This window comes from Hypanus sabinus, unplaced genomic scaffold (genome assembly GCF_030144855.1).
Source record: "Hypanus sabinus isolate sHypSab1 unplaced genomic scaffold, sHypSab1.hap1 scaffold_922, whole genome shotgun sequence".
NCBI lineage: Eukaryota > Metazoa > Chordata > Chondrichthyes > Myliobatiformes > Dasyatidae > Hypanus > Hypanus sabinus.
The window spans coordinates 96,274-103,441 of record NW_026781775.1 but is presented as its reverse complement, the minus strand read 5'-3'; positions in this window follow the sequence as shown (position 1 = coordinate 103,441).

Here is a 7,168-nt window from a genome sequence, read left to right as displayed (position 1 = left end):
GAGTGCTGAAAACATTGTCAATTACAATTTCCCACGAGACGTTACTCACGGACAGTTATAGAAAATCGTGTAGGTCTTGTAATGGAAATGTTCCCATGATAGTTCAGGGTTTATTCATCAAGAAGATACTTTGATTGATGTACCAGTTGGGTGGGAGGTGGACGGGGTAATGTTTTGGTAATATTTTCTGAGGAGCTGACTGGTCAAACTAAATAGTGAGAACTGGTGCCGAATACTTTCCTGTGTTCAATGGTGGGTGAGGTTCACCAATGACGGACTGGGCCATATTTAGTACATATTACAGGCTTTTCCGTACAATGGCATTGATGCTTCCATATCAGGCCAAGATGAAACTAGTCAATAAACTCTCTAACAGACATCTGTAGAAATTAATCAACGTTTCAGATAATAATTCAAATTTTGTCAAGCTTCCAAGAAAGCATAGCGTTTTTGGTGACATTCCAAATCTCCTCAAATTCCAATTGAAATATAGCCGCCGTCACACCTTCTTTACAGCTGTATCAATATTTTGGGTCCAGGTTAGCTCCTCGGACATACTGGCACCCAGGATCTTAAAATAGCTCCCTCACTGCATTTCTGATCCCTCCATGAGGATCAGTGTGTGTCATTCACTCAACTATTATGTGTCATCTGTCCTCATACCCGAACTCCGGAAAACACGTTGAGGAATTCTTCCATGGGCAACAAAGTCAATGGTCTGAGATAACTGAGCAGCAAGTTGACTTCACAATTCTTTGTTAATTGTCAATTCAAATATGAGCGAAAGTCTGAGAATCAGATTCCCACGACACAATAGGTGACTTTGTGGTTTGTTAGAAGTAAAGGTCTGTTAAGATCTATTAAGAACAGTGCATTCCAGTGATCCACCACTCTCTGAATAAATAAAACCCTACGCCTCACATGCCCTTTGAACACACACCTTCTCACTTTAAATGCCTGCCCTTTGGTATTTGACATTTCAACCCCGGGAATCAGATCCTCCCTGTCTACTCTATCTATGCCTCTTTTAAACCTTCATCGGAATTCCCCTCAGGCTATGGTGCTCCAGAGGAAACAACTCACCGTCCTTTCCTATTGTACCCAGTCTCAATTGTAAGCCAGACTGACGCTGTGGAAATACAGCTCCAGAAATATGATTTTTATTTCTGCAAGGAGCATGTGTGTGTGTGGCAAATATCCGTCGACATTTCCTGGTACATGCTTCAGAGCATCGACTGATGATAAGAGGATGCTCACCATGACACTGGAGTAAACTCCAGATGTCTCCTTCTCCTGTGTAGTAAAGGACTTCAATTTGCTGCATCCTACTACAGGTTCTGAGTTATCATAATTCGAAAATGAGCAATGCTAAAAGTTCAGGTGCAACTGTTCTATTTATATTTTCTGCCCATTACACTACTGGTGTTTTGGCAGCAATAAAGGTCTTCCTTCTTTGGCTGTGTTCAGGGCTTCCTTCATCATGTCAGTGTTACGCCTGTGACAATAGACAATAGGTGCAGAAGTAGACCATTCAGCCCTTCGAGCCTGCACCGCCATTATGAGATCATGCCTGATCAATTACTATCAATACCCTGTTCCTGCCTTGTCCCCTAATCCCTTGATTCCCCTATCCATAAGTTACCTCTTTAGCTCCTTGAAAGCATCCAGAGAATTGGCCTCCACTACCTTCCGAGGCAGTGCATTCCAGACCCCCACAACCCTCTTGCAGAAGAAGTTTTTCCTTAACTCTGTACTAAATGACCTTTTTTAATGATCCTCTTTTTAAAACGTTTTTTATTGCGTTTTCAAATAATTACAGAAAGAAAAACAAATATACCCTTAGCCCCTCCCCTCTAACAACCCTACAGAAAAAAAGAAAATGAAAAAAAAGAAAGAAAGCGAGAGTGCCTGTATATCTGAAGATCCCCACATGCTCCACGGAGTTCGTAATAACTTTATTATATATACTTATTTCTTTCCCCAAATAACCAATTATTTTATCTTCGTAGCAGTCATTTGAGATCTTAAGCTGTGTTGCCTTTAAGGCATTTGTTTAGTTTATTATACTTTTGCTTTAGTAATTTGTTTGTTATCATTTTCTAGTTAAAGTTAAGGTTGTTTAAAGTAAATTCGTTTTCTGTGACACATAGCGGCATGCGATGACGTCACTCCCGGTTTCGCCGTGTGTTGTGGGAGAATACCGGTTTGGAGAAACAGGAAGGAGGGGGCTTATGTGTACAGTATCAGCGCGAGAAAAGTTTTCTTTCTACGCACGAGAAACATTAGTGAATCAACGCCCTAAGTTCATGAGATAATCGATATGTTGAATTAAAAATGTTAACGCTGATTCTGTTAAAAGTAATGATGATTGATAAAGTTTATGTTTTTTGTTATTTAAAGAGTTGCGGATAGTTTGTGTTGAAGTGTATTTAAAGCCAGTCGATGGCGTGGGTAGATTCTGACTGTATGTTGCACTTTAATGTAAGATTGTTGTTGTTGTTTTACTTTTGCAAGTGTTTATGATGTAAATGTGATGTCAAGAAGGAAACAAATACAGTATATTTTTTGTATTGTTTTATCAACAGTTTTCACCATACCTTAATGTGGAAGAGTGACCAGTAAATGGTTAATCTTACTGGGAGCGCCTCATTGATTGGTTTATGCTTGGTGTTTAGTTCGGAGTTATTTTACAGCTGTGCGAGAACACTACATAAGCATTTACGAGAATGACACCATCTGATTTCAAATCCCAGAAAATCCTGCAGTCTCGTTCCTGCAGTTCTTCCATTGGAGTGAAAATCATATAGTTATTGGAGATGATGTATGTTGCCGTATGTCGATTACAATAATGACATTTGTGCTGTTCATTTTTTTCAGACAGCTGCACCATAGACCCTGAAAGTGACATCAGGAATATCTTCTCCGCAAGTTACAGTGAGCATCTGGGTTAAATCTGATCAACAGCACAAGGTCAGAAACTTAGTGTCACTACCAAAAGTTCCAGCCAATAGAAGTTCAACACTGTATAATGTGTGTTAAAGAAATGTGAAATAGTGCAACACTTGTAATAATAATTAACAATCAATGAAGCATACAAACAATGTGTTCTTCATTAGCATTTATTGTAAGACTGGAAGTGGTTACTACTGATATTGGCAACATTTATTCACCATACCTAATATCTGTGCTCTTGAGATTGTCCCCATTAAACACAAAATTATTATAAATAATTAATTTTAGACGTACTTATTTAAGACCATATGACATAAGAGCAGAATGAGATAATCTGGCCCATTGAATCAGCTCTGCCATTCAATCACTGATGATCCTTTGTTTTATCTCCTCCTCAACCCCATGAGAAAGTAAGGATACATGGGATCCAAGGAGACATTGCTTTGTGGATCCTGAACTGACTTACCCCAAGAAGGCAAAATGTGCTTGGAGACGGGTCATATTCTGCATGGAAGCCAGAGTCCAGTGTTGTGCCTCAGGGATCTATTCTGGGACTCCAACTCTTCGTGATTTTTATAAATGACTGAGACGAGGTAATTTAATGAGATGAGGCATTAATAAGATGCAAAACTGGGCTGAGAAATGGTAGATGGAGTTCAACCCAGATAAGTGTGGCCTGGTTCATTTTGGTAGGTCAAATATGATGGCAGAATGTAGAGTTAATGCCTAGACTCTTGGCAGTGAGGAGGATCAGAGGGATCTTGGGGTCCCAGGCCCAAATTTTCTTTAAATAACTATTTATGGTTCTTAGTAATTGTTCCATCCAAATAAGTAAGTTTATTTCTTACAATTTTAAAAGGAAGGTTAGTATTAATTGATACTAAATGATTCAATAGAATAAGTTCACTCTTATCCTGAATACTGACTAAAACTGGAGACAAAAGAATGTACGATAGCTAATAAAGTCTCAACATTAGGAATATAAAGCAAAAGGTCATCGGCATAATGCAAAATTTCTAAGGTAAGGACATGTTCGGCACAGCTTTGTAGGCTGGAGGGCCTGTATTGTGCAGTAGTTCCGTGTTTCTATATTTCTATCATATCTGTTTCCTCAACATTTCATGTCCCTCCACCAATATTCCTAATATCTGCAAACCTGGCAGGAAAGCCATCTATTCCTTCATCTAAGTCATCATATACAGCATAAAAGTAAGTGGCCCCATAGGAACCCTGCGGATCACCACTAGCCACTGGCAGCCAACCAGAACAGGATCCATTTATTCCCACTCGCTGCCTCCTACCAATCAGCCAATGTACTACCCATGTTAGTAACATTCTTGTAATACCATGGGTTCTTAATTAAATGCGCAGCCATCTGTGTGGCACTTGTGTCAAAGGACCTCATAACGCCCAGATATACAAAATACACTGCATCCCCTTTATCTATCCTACTGGCATTCTCATCAAATTATCGCAAAAGGTACATATTTTTAGCCAGATGGTGGTGGAATTATGGAATTCGTTGCCACATACAGTGTGGAGGCCCAATCATTGAAGGTGCTTAAGGAGGAGATTGATAGGTATCTAATTAGTCAGTGTATCAAGGGATATGGGGAAAAAGTCGGAAATTGGATCTAGATGGGAGAATAGTTCAGCTCATGGTGGAGTGGCAGAGCAGACTCAATGGGTCGAATGGCCTCCTTCTGCACCTTTACCTTGCTTGAAATGTAATATGAATTATTAATAGAGTAAACGAATAGACTATAACAGAGACAGTACTTAGCTCATGACGAATTAATGTTGTCACAAATAAAGTGACTATGAATCACTGATTATTTCTACTTGGCATAATTTATAATTATTTATTTCTGGTTAAATATTGCTATATTTCTACACAATTCCTGCTTAGTATGAATGTAACGAGACCCAATTTCCTTCGGGATCAATAAAGTATGTCGTTCAGTCTGTCTGTCTGACTGAAGTTTCTGGCAGACTGAATTCCTTCCGATGGATCATTGCTGGGAGTGCTCGTTCCATTTGGGCAGCTCGCCATCTACAACACAAGTTCAGAAATATTCATTTGTTACTGAAAGCATAGTACCTTAAAACCTGGAATACAACAAATGATTAATATTGAATAGGATAAAAAAACCTGACACATAAAGGTTTGGAACAAGAGGAAGTGGATTATGATGAATGTTAAATTGTGCCAATGCTTGAAATAAGGGATGGCAATAAATAAAGGGCTGCAAGAAGACCACAGACATGTCATCAGGTTTGAAGGACCATGTGCCTCAATGACCCTGAGTTCTATGTTGTCTGGAGTCAGGGCCTTCTGCTTTAGCTCTTGGTAGTATCAGCCATACCTAACAGGTCAATAAGTAGAGGCCAGGTGAAGAGATGTCCATGGGTCCTGCCCGTTCAGGGTTTCAGTTCAGCAACAAAAATTCAGACTAGTAAATCAAAACTGGTCTGGAAATGCAATAAAGAATAATTCTACATCTGAGTGTAACTGTATTCCTGAGTCTCCACATGAAATGCATACTAGACAGTAGAGAAAACTAAGTGGAAGTACTGACATGATGAAGGAAGCCCTGGACACAACCAGAGAGGAAGACCTTTATTGCTGCCAAAAACACCGGTAGTGTAATGGGCAGAAAATATAAATAGAACAATTGCATTTGACTTTCAGCATTGTTCGTTTTCGAATTACGATAACTCAGAACTTTTAGTAGGATGCAGAAAATTTAATTCCTTTACTGCACAGAAGAAAGAGACATCTGGAGTTTACTCCAATGTCGTGGTGAACATCCTCTTATCATCAGTCGTGTGCTCTGAATCATGCACCAGGAAATGCTGCTTGATATTTGCAACACACGCATACTCCTTGCAGAAATAAAAATCTTGTTTCTGGAGCTGTATTTCCTCAGTGTCAGCTTAGCTTACAATTGAGACTAGATACAACTATTGTATTATACAATATTAATTAAAGTTCATAAAGTGCTCCTTTGTTGCCTTTACATAGATCTAGTTTTATCAAGAGAACAGAAACATTCCCCGATATGTGACACAGCAGACTCTGCTTAGCTAATATTATAGACTGATTACTTTTGTTGAAAGTTATCAATATACGTTATCAAATGACAAATTTAATTAAATTACAAAGCACTTCAAATCACTTCAACAGGACTGACGATTTGGTATTCACTTAATGAGTGACATGTCAACAGAAACATTGAGAAAGTTTGTAGTATGATACCAAAGCAAAACGGATTATTGTGTAATGTGGGCATTGATTGCAAATTGATTGGAACTCATTGTCCTGTAATTCTGTTTGAGGCATCATGATCGTGGAATTATGGAATTCGTTGCCACATGCAGTGTGGAGGCCCAATAATTGAGGGTGTTTAAGGAGGAGATTGATGGGAATCTAATTAGTCAGGGTATCAAGGAATATGGGGAAAAAGTCGGAAATTGGAGATGGGAGAATACTTAAGCTCATGGTGAAGTGGCGGAGCAGACTCAAGGGGCCGAATGGCCTACTTCTGCTCCTTTACCTTGTCTTGTCTTGACATGTGAATTATTAATATAGTAAATGAATAGACTAAACTCAGAAACAGTGCTTAGCTGATAACGAATTAATGTTGTCACGAATAAAATGACTATGAATCACTGATTATTTCCACGGCATAATTTATTATTATTTAATTATTTATGGTTTTATATTTCTATATTTCTACGTGGGCTTTTCCGCCGGCTTTCACTATTACGCTGTTACAGTTCTAGCCTTTCTTCTGGTGCGTCTCAAGGAGCTGTTCCCCAGACCCTCTTTTATCCCCACTCATAGGGTCTCAGATGTCACTCAGGGTGGAATGATGCCATCCCCTAACCTGCCCACGTTGCCTGAGGGCTTCCATGAAGCAGAATACTCAATACACAATTCCGCCTCCAAGAAACAATGACCTTTTCCGTGGCTTTGTATCGCTGGGGGCCAGGACATTCCAAACTTCTCTCTCTCATTTCCTGGGTCTCCTGCCCTGACTTAATAGCGATCTTGCAATTCTCAAAAAGGAAGAGGGAGAAAACAGAGAACTATCGGCCTGTCAGCCTGACATCGGTGGTGGGAAAGATGCTGGAGTCCATTATTAAGGATGAAATTGTGGCATATCTAGATAGCAGAGACAGGATTGGGCCAAGCCAGCATGGATTTACCAAG